Source organism: Atta colombica, unplaced genomic scaffold (genome assembly GCF_001594045.1).
Source record: "Atta colombica isolate Treedump-2 unplaced genomic scaffold, Acol1.0 scaffold41, whole genome shotgun sequence".
Classification (NCBI taxonomy): domain Eukaryota; kingdom Metazoa; phylum Arthropoda; class Insecta; order Hymenoptera; family Formicidae; genus Atta; species Atta colombica.
Window position 1 is genome coordinate 1,591,516 of NW_017259520.1, and position 12,049 is coordinate 1,603,564.

General features: G+C 33.1%; 1 protein-coding gene across 3 annotated transcripts in view; it reads right to left on the minus strand.

Moving 5' to 3' along the window:
• Positions 1-12,049, minus strand: part of LOC108691188 (sestrin homolog) — a 177,489-nt gene that overhangs the window by 28,310 nt on the left and 137,130 nt on the right. The window contains exon 1 of one of the 3 annotated variants that reach the window (XM_018198851.1): positions 8,848-8,924. The exons of the other annotated variants lie outside the window; for them this stretch is intronic. The gene's annotated coding sequence lies outside the window, so the exon portion shown is untranslated. Of the gene's footprint in view, positions 1-8,847; positions 8,925-12,049 lie in introns of those variants that run through there. 3 annotated transcript variants of the gene reach the window in all.

Genomic DNA, 12,049 nt, shown 5'->3' on the forward strand with positions numbered 1-12,049 from the left:
CACACACACACACACACACACACACACACACACACACACACACACACACACACACACATACTCGTGCACGCACACGAAAGTGATTTCCTTGTTACAACTGTTCGGATTTATTCGAGAAGGCTAGGAATTCCGCTTGTAGATCAACGAAGGGCCCTATTCATCCCACACAGTGGCGTAGACACAAGTACTTATTCTTCACAAGGAATATTATTATCCCGAGAGACAATAAAAAATTTAATACTAATGGATCTTTTCATTTATCTTTACGAGCATCGGAAGCCAATTTTGTATTTTTCTACTGTATATTAAAATCACTGCGATTACAGTACGTTTAAGATAACGTTAATAAGAGTAAATAAATAAGAGCAAAGTCTTTACTGCAAAATTCTTCAAAAAACAACGCATCACAATAATGCCCTCGTTTATACACACGCACGCACGCACGCACGCACGCACGCACGCACGCACGCACGCACGCAACACACACACGCGCGCGCGCGCGCACGCACGCACACGCACGCACGCACGCATGCATTTAATTTCGACAATTAATTTAATCCTAGTAAACCATTGTTATTTTTGGTCACACCAGAGTCTGAAATTCTGCAACTTTGTTATGTTATATCTCTGGACTGAATATGTATTTTTTAGTTCAAAAAATGTGAAATCTATATCTCGAAATCAGGTAGGCAGACAGATAAATACGAATCAATTAAATAATATTTTATTTTTAATTAATTACAATACTTCAAAGAAATGTAAAACAATGCAAAAAATTGCAAAAGTTCGTTGGATCCACGAGTGGTTTGCTAGAATTAAAACAATTAATTTAAATATCCAAATAAAATTTGGATAAAATTATTCCTTTTTCTGACACATATCGCTCTTGTTTTATCTCTTCACCAGTAAAAGTACAATCTTAAGGTATCATAAACCAATCAGAGGCCGTTCATTCATATTCATAATTCTTATCTCAAGATTATCTTAAGTAATATCTTAAGACGCTAATACGAATTAAGACAATCTTAAATATAAGAACCAACTACGAATACCTGCCAGAGAGCCAAATTAGCATCTTAAGATATTACTTAAAACAACTTTAAAATAAGAATATAAGAACGAACTATGAATGCCGCCCTTAGCTACGCCACTGTCTTGAAATCGTATGGATCAGTTCGACCGTGTAAACGTCATCCACCGGGACTGAATAATCTAAGGTGCGTCTCGACTACACGTGTGCGCGTTACAACTCTCAAGGACGCCCAAATTCTGTCTCTGTGCGCCATATTACGCTCGACGAATACCGATTGGCCGATTATTATCGACACGATTCCTCTCTTTCAGCCACTTAAACCTTCGACCTGGGTCGTGCCCAAGTTTTTAATCGCAATTTCGAACTGGAACCAGTCCAGGACCTATTACGTCGTATTCGTTCACTACCTATTATTTCGAAAGAGAACTATTGGATGATGCATTATAGAATTAAAGATGTCTGGAGTAAACGTTGTTTCTTATTCGCTGCTTGTGTTATGTGATAAAACATAAATAAAACGTAAAAAAAAAAAGAATTTATCATTTTATTTATTATATTTATTATTATTTATTCTATCAAAAACATTCATGAAGAAATAACCTGTTCTTTGCTTCTAATCTTCTTAGTTGCATAAAAATAAAATACATGTTTAGAACGGACTTTTTTAAATTTTATATTAATATAAATAAAATATTTTAATAACTCAACACAGTGAAAGTTTGAAATTGATGAGAACGTGCAGATATAGCTGACCTACACAAATAAATGTAATAATAATACCTAATACTGGCAGAGTATTTTCAAAGTACTCAACAACACGAGCAAATAAATTAATCAGCAGGAAGCGAACATCTTTCTCTCCTTGTTGAATCAAGTCACGCAAATGATCTGTGCTTCGAGACATATCTACCGATATCGAGCTCTCAAGGTCATTCGGATAAAATCCGATAATTTAATTCGAGCGATTTGGTCGGTCGATTTTCAGAGCTGAATACTCCTTCTTCTCCCCCCTCCTCTCTATCCATCGTTCTTTCATGGACGCTGGTTGCCATAGTTGTCTTCTCGAGACACATATTTCAACACGAAGACACTGCTACTGAATATATAGGGTGATTCTTAATTCGTAATCAGTTTGTTTTTTAACTCTTTCACGGTAGATTCTTCAAGCTAAAATATCGAAATAAGATTTTTGGTTTCATAACAATTGAAAAATGCTTTCGATAAAAATAATCCATGTTCGTTAAAAGAGAGAAGTATCCATCATTAAAAATTAAGGGAAGAATTTGTCTGAGAGACATCTTGTAAAAAAAAAGAGGCGGAGACTGAGAAGGAGGGAGGGTGATGCCGAAGGGAAAATAAACTCAGCTGGAAAATACAAGAACGAAGATTGGAGGGTAGGGAAAAGGAGGGACGGAGAGGAGGAACGAGTTTGCGAACAAAGGAAACTTCGCGGGTTCGATGCCCCTTTCTTATCAGTAAATGGCACTGTTATAGTCAAGGCAGCGGGGGCGATCGCCTCATTGGTCGCCGGCGAGGTCGACGTCATCGTATCGATTGCCGGTCGCCACGTGACAGCCAGACGTTTCTCTCTCCTACATTCTCCGTTCTCTCAATCCGTCCTCCTTGTACTCAGAACAGTTTGTGTCCCACTGGCCGATTCGAGGCCGAGGCACACAAAGAATCCCCTCGCCTCTCAATCTCCCCCCCGAATCTCGAATCAGGAAACACGCGAGTATAGTTTTGCTCTAGCCATGAAAGTGAATATGGACGAGTCCAGAGTCCAAAAGTTGATAAAATGACATTTGTATAATTTGCAAGATAAAATTGAAAAGAACATTCTAGATTTCGAAAAACTATAAACAGTCAAAAATAGTTTTACGCAATCGTAACCAGTCAAAACAAAGCGCCCCGCACTAATTGTAAGAAATATTAAATCTTGATGAAATAAATTAATTGTCACATATAATGTAGTTATAATGCGATGAACAAAAGATGTCACGGATATGAGACTCAATAGTATATTTTTGAACTATGGTGTATCAAAAAGATTCTCAAAATGGGCACAAATTTTATATTTTTGATAGCTCAAAAGTTATTTGTTATTGATTGAATCTTATTCATGATATCGTTTATGCTCCTTTGTAAGTCACATTAAATATGGAAATTAATTCATTTCACTGAGACTCAATTTCATACAATTAGTGCAAAGTCCTTTCAGTTTCGTATTTAAACTGATCGCAATTTCGCATGATGATTTGGCTCCACTTAGCGAAATTTATTTTTAGATTGTGAATTAATTTAATAAGTACAGGTATAATGCGCGAAGTGTGTATGTGTATACAAAAAAACAGCTTTACTGAAGTATCTAAAAATTTAGATACAAATTTGGAAATAATTTTGTTGGGTCAAAATAATTACAACACTCAAACTGATTATTAGAATGTCCAAACTCTTTGTAGCATTGCTCATTACATTAGAGATTCTTACGTATTATTTTGATGGTCCAAAATTACTTTTACATCTATATCTAACTAAATTTTTAGATGTTTAAGCCAAATTATTCTTTCAAATGAGCAAGTATGTCCAAGCCATAAGAAAACACAAAATTAGGTGGACTTTTGTCCGAAATCTTGAATACTTTCCAATCTATTTACGGAATACCGTTAGCTTGACTAATAACAGCCGCAAATGTCTATTAATATAACCGCCAGTAAATTCTTAGCGGTATATTTCCAATTTCTCGTACGCCAAACCGATATCATCAGTTTACGTAATCGCTAATAGATTTTACCGCGGTGATAGTTTAGAAACTTATTGCAACGAGTTCGCCCATCAGTTACAAAAAAAAAAGACGAAGACGGAACTTGCGTTCCGTTTTGAAACGTTCGCAAAGAAAAAACTCCTCGTCTTTCATTCAGCAAAAGACTTTTACGTCGCCGTTGTGACTAAAAAAAAAAAAGAAGAGAAGTCGAGAAGAATCTATCGCGGATGGGAGACGAGGAGGACACGAACGAGAGGAGTGAAGGCGGCCTATGACCGGTCATAAACAACACTGGAAACCAGAACTCGGATCTCCGAAACCAGTTCCAACGCCTGGAAAACAATTTTACGACGTCGGGGGAGCGCGGTGAGATAGGAGAAAAAGAGAGAAAAAGAGAGAAAAGAAAGGAGAAAGAGGAGTGAGAGGGGTGAGTGGCGTTTATTTCCGCCTTAGGGAGAGATCCAAGGACGAGTGAAGGAATATGCGTACATTAAGAAACATAAGTTCCTGCATATGTAAAACACGACGAAAAATGCGAAAAATTTAGTCTCTTGCATTATAAATAGGCATGAAAGTTTCTACCAAATGGAACGATTTTACTAAAGTACCTAAAAATTTAACTAGACATTTAATCTGAAAATAATTTTGTTGGACCAAAATACGTAAGAATTTCAAGCATGAGCAATATTACAAAAAATTTTAACATTTTAGCAACTAGGGACCAAATATAACTATTTCAACGTTGCATCAAAATTATTTTCAAATCTGGATGTAACTAAATTTTTAAAAACATCAACAAAACCAAGATGTAGTTACGATGTATTTAATGAAAAATAGAAGATTAAAATAATACGTGATCTGATAATATCTGTCAATGATAAAATCATTTTATTTCTCAACAGGGAATGCAGTTCTGTTTATCACGAACACCTCATGTAACAACCGAGATCTTCCGATTCTCGTTCGACAGACGGAAGTGAATTTCAGAAGAAAACTGCCGTATATACGAAGTAATCGTGACATATATCTCGACAGAGACAGAGATAATGGAAATGCCGGCAAGAGAAGATGAGGAAAAAAAGTAAAAAAGAAGATTCGATAACCGTGTTCTCGTATCCCGGTGAGGATACGAGTCACCGCTGCCGGGACGTATACTCGTCAGTGTTGAGAAGTACGAGAAGAAAAAGGGTTAGAAGAAAGAAGAGAAGGGAAATCGAATGCGCTCGGTGGCGATAAAAATAGACGAATCACGATGATATGATATTGTGCAAAGGTAGTCGCTTAATTTCGTTCCTTATTCGTCTTTTCCGAATGAAAACAGACGGAAAGTACACCGGACCTGCGCGAATTTCCAATTTCTCGCAAAAATTAAACCGACGCGGCGCGGCGGCGTTCGATATTGCGTAACTATAGTAAGCGACCACAAGAGAAACGTTAGAAATACGAAAGTAAACAACGTGCACATACGTCGACGTCCGTTATTCATAATGGTGAGACTGCACGAAGTCATTAGGGAACTAGGTAGTCAAGTTATTTTTGTCCTCTTTTGTTAGAAAAGGTAAGATTGGAAAAAGTAAGAGCCAGTCGCATCTATATCGCTTACAGTTGCGGTTACATAATAATTAGCACGTTCCAGCTACAAAGTTAGCAATCTAAATCAAGTACTGTCGTAACCGCTAATGGATTCTTGGCGATGGATTCAACGAGTCGATTACCTTGAATTACAAATTTTGCTATTTGCGTTAATAAGTAAAGACAGCGGAATGCATGAAAATCGTGAATAATCGAAAAGCGTTGAGTATTGTATTAACAAAAAGTAAATTTTGATTCGGGTTCTTCTTTCTTATTGCTAGCAAGGTCGTCTTCGATCGAGCGAGAGAAAGGTGTCGATGGAATTGAGGAAGACGAACATCGATAGCATCTTTTCATAAGAAGCGTTCGTTCAGACATATATTTAAAGACGCCTAAAAAGAAACATCTGACAACATGTTTAAAAAAATTTAAGAAATAAAAGCCTTTATAACTCTTGAATTTTTCCTTTCTCTTCTTTCTTTATGTGTATTTGTGGACAAACCGAATATATATTTTTTTCTTTTTAAATATTCAATCAATTTATAATTTATACTTTAGCATCAAATTATTGACACATAAATAAAAGAAAATCTCATATAAAAAATAATTCATGAACAAATTTAATAAAATTCAATAGAATGAATTTCATTAAAAGTAATTTGAATTTTTAATAAAATTAGTTTAAATTAATTTAATGAAGTTAGATTATATTGTTACGATATTTATCGCAGATTCTGAGAATGTAGGGTAACTATCCCTATTAATGTGCTTTTTAATCAACTTGCTTATTAATTATTATATTACTGAATTAATTATTAAATATTGTAGCTTTAATTTTATATGCTTGCAATCAATATCGGTTTTTCAACTATTTCTTTTTCTAATAATATTTCTTTAATTTAAAAAATATTAATACTTTATAATGTTTTTGTTCCTATTAGTAAATCCTCCAAGCGGCTCTATTAATGTGCTTCCAATTTGTATGCCCATCCACATTGAACTCATTTTAACATATAGTTACTAAAATAATAAATTAAATTTAAGCCAATTGTCTGAGTTAATAATTATTTCAATTATATTTATTTGTATGATGTACACTCATAACACAATCTTCTCAGTTCCAATACAGGGCACATTAATAAGGACAAGTTTAAAATCTTGCGGTACGTATTGGATTCACATAAATTCCTCATATCTTTTGAAAAATATTTAAAATATTTTTATTCGATAATATTTAATATTTATATAAAATATTTTTTTCGATATCGTATGCATTAATAATTTAACTTAACAAGATAAAATATTTTTTCTTATTTATTCGTGCTAATTTTCTTTATAACTTATCGAAATATAAAAGTACACTAGGGACAGGCATTGGTACAGTTATCCTAGTATTAAAAATGATCGCATATGATGGACGTTCTATTGCGGGATGTATGCTCAGGGACGAGATGCTTGTTAATTTGATGTTGAGACTCAGACTGACGGAAGAGGGATGAAGCTGACGCAAAATCGAGAATATCATCGAAAATACTGTCTCGCGTTTTACTCCTACGGAGGACAAGTTATGCGAAAACACAGCTGCTTCCTGAAAGCATGTAATAGAACGCTCGCAATTTCATGGCATGCTTGGCGGCAGTCGTAAAAATAGACAAGGATGAATATTCACGCCGACTTTGTTTACGAGGAATCTCTTAGGGACTCCTAGAAAACAGTTTAAATTCGTAGCTCTAAACGAGCGGTAATTTAATAACCGTAAAGTAGCAGACTATTCTTATACTGGCCAATAATTTAATCATCGCATGCGAGATCGACAATAAAACAGTCAAACATAGTTACAAAATAACTAGTAAGATTATGCGTGCAATGTATGACCTCTGGAAATTATTTATATAAAAAGATAAAGATACATGAAAGAAAACAAATATTGAGGTTTGTGTTTTTCAGTTTCGCGAGTCACATAATAACACTGAACTGTGTCGAGTGTTGATTGTCGATTTTTTTTACTACAATTTTTGTTACTACAATTGGACTTTAAAACTCGCAAAAAGAAATTATGTAAATGCAAATGATTGAATTAAATGACTATCTGATTTATCACCTGATTATTAAATCACGGTTGCTTATCAGGTGGGACATGTGATGGGGCAAGTGGCGGAGACCAAAAATCGAAGACTAATTTAACCACGATGATTACTATCTAAACTAGTACCGCGATGTTTTTATTTGGATGGAATTAATCTTGTACAAATTAATCACTGCGTACCACTTGATTAATGGATTGGAATATCGAGGTTGGCAAGCGAACGAGATAGAAAAACACATTTTGACTTTATTTAAGATAAATAAAACTTGAAGATACGATTTTGCTGAAAGATCTAAAATTTTGCTGAATACAGATCTGAAAGTAATTTCGTCAGACCATCAAAATAATTTTATTGGAAATTTAAATTTATTGCTAAAATGTCAAAGTTTTTTTTTGCAGCATTGCTTATCAATTTTTAGTCTCCAACTAATAATTATTTTAATGGTTCATTAAAATTACTTTCAGATCTGTTATCCTGCAAAATTTATTTAAATCTTTCAGTAAAATCGTTCTTTTCGTACGTAAATATACATATGTATGATAACGATATGCTTATATCGTTATCGACGATGATACTCACATATCCCGTAAAAGCACGTTATGAGGATTATCATAAAAGTTGCGTAAAACTCGGAAGTGGTTCGTACGCGTTCATCATCGATCGTCCGGGAATAAAAAAAAATGGAGGGTACATAGCAACAATAGTTTTGCAGATGTGTTAAAAAATTTAACTAGATACAGATCTAAAAATAATTTTGTTGAACTATTAAAATAACTATGTAGGACATTCAAACTGTTATTATAGAATATTAAAACTTTTTGCAGCAATTGCTCATACTTGAGTTTCCTACATAATTATTTTGATAATTCAACAATATTTATTTATCTATTTATATACATAATTTCCAGAGATCATATATTGCATGCACAATCTTATTAGTTATTTTGTAACTAGATATATTTTTAGCCAACTTGTTCTTTCCGTGTTCTTGTTCTTTCAATTCCAAATATGTAAGAAAGAGTTTATAATTAAAAAAAATATATTCTTAAATTCTTTGAAGTGAAATCTTATGTTAAAGATCGAAAATTGAGTATATCTTTAAAAAGAATGGCTCAATTTTCAACCTTGAAGAATGAGATTTCACTCGGAATGAAATTCACTTAAAAAATTTTAGACAATACATATATAATATACATATGTTGAAAAACTAGAAATCTTAAGTTTTTCAAGAAAATGTAAAATTACGTAGAAGAAATTTTTCTAAAAAAACTCTGTTTTCCATGTTACGCTGATCAGTTTTTCTTAACATGCCACATTCCAATCATCACTTAGTACATACCGTCTAAAGTTCCTTTACACAATTATCACATTACAATAAAAACAAGATCAATTACCACAAGCGTAAAAAGACTCCACTCATCAATTTCACATTCAAATTGCCGTTCGCTTCTCACTAGTAAAATCACGAGAAACTGACTGCTTGATATGGAGATCAGTCCCGTTAAAAGGGAGAACTTGACGTTTCTAAAAAACCAAGAAGACGATCCTCGATGAAAAATCGATGACGTTATCTCGAAGAGTGAGATCGGGATGTGATTAATCAGGTAAGGCAGATGGAATGAGAGAAAAAGAGCGAATAAAACAAACGCGTAAACAGGGAGCAGGAATTATGTGTTCGTCACTCTTAAATCCCGAAGACTGCCGACCAACCGGCAACGTTGAACACGATCACGCGACTCTTGTTTACCGTTTCTATCTGTCGTTAATGTATCCTCTTTCTCTCCGACATCTTTCTTCCTCTCGCACCGGCAATCAGGCGGCCGGCCGGCCTCAGTCACTCCTTCACCAGCGCGTTATTGTAGCTCTATTTCTGCCGATGAGCCGAGAAAAGTCTCGGTGACTTTTCAAATGTGTGCCAGCCGACAATGTACAGGAGGACGAAAGCCGAGAACAATCAAGGAGCAATCAAATATCGCATGTTAAGCGCGTTAACAAGAGGTCCGTTCACGTTGCTTGCACTTTTTGCACTCACATCTTCATTTTTCTTTCCTTTCAATGTCTGAATTTTTATCTCATTGGTTGCGTTCAGTGGACTCAACTGTTGAACCATTATCAAAAATTTTTGGAGGTTTCAAAGCAACGCGAATAAATCTGACATTGCCTACCAGGATTGTGTTGTAATTGTCGTAAATTTCAAGATTACGCCTACACGAATTTCTGACATATTATTTAAATAATAATACGAATTTATACGAACTTTTTTGATGTAGACAATACAAACATGTAATTTGGTCTGTTCGACTTGCTTACAGTTTTTACACTCAGCATCTTCGCTTTCTCTCTTTTCAGCGTCAAATACATATCTACCTCATTTTAAGTGTAAAAAGTATAAAAAAGTAAATCGAGTGTAAGCAAATCGAACAGATCTATTATAAATTGGATAATATAGAATTGATAATATGAACGGTGCAAAGTTCAGTTTAAAAAAACAAGTTATTTATCACAGCTTATTAAATAACTTATTATATATTAATATATTAAATAATTGATTATAACAACTATCCTATTATATTATTTCTAATTTCTAATCTAACAATATATGAATCTTCTATAGCTTCATAGGTTATAATTTATATAGATGACAATTTTATACATAGTTTACATTGTTTAGGCGTAATGTGGGCTATTTATATTTTACGCGTAAACGTACAACCTACCGCTGTATTTTAACCAGACAAAATTACCCTGGAAAAAGATTTATACCGGAATTAATGCCACGCGAGAATTTTTATCGCTCATTTCAATCCAAGAGCGAAGGGATATTTCTGGTATACGGTTATTCTGGTATTCTGGTATTGCTTAGATTTAAACGTATGTATACACATAAGGCATTCGTGTCTATCAAATCCCACTGTCAATTTGAAAAATTAAAAGAGATTAATCCGAGAATCATTTTCATTTTTTATTATATAAACGATCATTTTGGATGTTTTTACATTTTAGTAATTAGTATTAATTGATCTTCGAATCAATTAATTCGAATTCATATTCATAATCACATTATGAATATGAATTCGCTCACAATTTTCTAAAAAAAAAGTCTAATCAAACAAATATTAAATGGAACAAGTACGTTAAAAGCTTATTACGATAATATTTCTAAAAAAATTAAGATTTTAATTAATATAACATTTTCTTATTCGCGAGTTTTCGAAGAAATTGCATATTTAAAGATTCGTAAAGAATAGTTATTTAAGAAAAAAAAAAATATGTTGAAAAAGAAAGACTTTCATTCACATTTTCTCACTATTGGGATGTAAAAACATCTCAGGTGATAATAATCGGGTTAAAGGAGAGTCTCTCCGTAATCGAAACGCCGAAACAAACGGAACGACGAATAAAGAGGCCAATTATGAACGACGATTAATGGCTGATTAACCATATTGTAACGGTACGAAAAACAAAATATGTAACGACAGCATGACGGAAGAACGTGACACATTTCGTAAAGCGATAGTTTTATCATCGCTTGAGCGCGTTTATCTAGTTTTAAAGACATTTATGTGCAACAATTACAGATATGTATATATATTGAAATATACATATACATGAACCATTTTGTACAAATATTTGAGATGCGCAAGAGACTCTTGCGGAGAGAATGCGATTAATTTTAATAACTACACTTACCACGATGGAAATGTTTTTATCAGCGACACAAAGTGCTTAATATACCTTGTATGGAAAGTTTCAAATTGGAAAGTTATCAAGTCGATCTATGATACGCGTTTTCCAGGCTTAGATATAAAGAAACATTTCTCGATCACAGAACCTAAAGGTCTTATAACAGAATCTGGCGATTATGTCAAAATCCTACGAGAGAGAAAGGTATATATACATATATAAAAAAATGTCTAATTGAATTAATTAGAATTCTGGTTGAAAATGGACAAATCAGAATTTTCTGGCTAAATCGATTAAAATTTAATAGAGTCGAGATAACCGGAATATATTCCGGGATATATTCCGATTGTTATAATCGAAATTTTCTGGTTCGTCCAGTTTCAGACATTTTCTCATTATCAGTATATTTTCTCTCTGTAAATATTATTTTATTCTAATACTGTCTTCTTATACTATCTTATACTATCACTTCTTAATGTTAATTAAAGTTACAGAATAAGAGTTACAGTATTAAAATGAGATAATATTCAGTAAAATCTTGTTTTTAGAAAATAAACATACATATAATTATTGTATTAAAAAAAATAATAACTGATTATTCCTCAAAATTATCTTACTTAAAAACATATACAGTAAATAAAACATATTGTCTTAAAAAAAGAAGAATTTTTTATATAAAAAATTGTAATTTGACACAAAAATATTCGTACAGAGACACTTGGCTTCTAATTATAAGACTAGGAACATGCAAAGCTCTTTGGTTTATACAAAGACAGAATGTATACTTATAAAATTATTAATTAATGTTTATTCTCAACAAATAAAACTTTTTTTCATAAAAATTTCCTTTGTACAAATACTTTTTATTCACTGAATATGCAAAGAAAAAAAATAGGTCTATATATATATATA